This window comes from Lucilia cuprina, chromosome 6 (genome assembly GCF_022045245.1).
Source record: "Lucilia cuprina isolate Lc7/37 chromosome 6, ASM2204524v1, whole genome shotgun sequence".
NCBI lineage: Eukaryota > Metazoa > Arthropoda > Insecta > Diptera > Calliphoridae > Lucilia > Lucilia cuprina.
Genome location: NC_060954.1, coordinates 38,131,535 through 38,132,237, shown reverse-complemented (window position 1 = coordinate 38,132,237; position 703 = coordinate 38,131,535).

Below are 703 nucleotides of genomic sequence, written 5' to 3'. Positions count from 1 at the left end.
GAATATTATTAGTGTTTTTAATTTACTTAAAATGAAATTAGTTTTATTGATTTTATTTTTAACAATAATTTTCTACGGCATTTGTCTGGGAAAAACCTTGGACATGAATCTGGGCCAGTCTTTTAATTATAACGAAATTTCCGATGACTATAATGAAGTGGATGACAACAGCGGTCTAAAACCAGAAACCTATAGAAGATTCCAGCAGAAATATAAGTATTTGCTAAGTTTAAATTCTCATGAAATGGAAGAGTATTTGGAAATGAATCGAAAAGATAAGAAAATGTAAAAGAAAATGTTATTTTTAAAATAAATAAGCTGTAAGCGAAAAATACAGTGTATTTTTATATTGAAACAATAAAAAGTTTTATTAATATAATACTTAAACTAGAACAGAACTAGAACAGAACTAGAACAGAACTAGAACAGAACTAGAACAGAACTAGAACTGAACTAGAACAGAACTAGAACAGAACTAGAACAGAACAAGTAAGAGTTCTATATTCGGCTGTGCCGAATCTTATATTCCCTTCACCATGATGTGTTTAAAGCCTTTTGTACCTTTTGAAGAACGAAAAAGTACCAAAAAGCCCCAATCTATGGGTCCTCAGTTAATCCGGGCCATACAAACTTAATTACATGTTCCTAGGTTCAATATTGTAGAAATTGCAAAAAGTACCTTTTGAAGAACGAAAAAGTACCA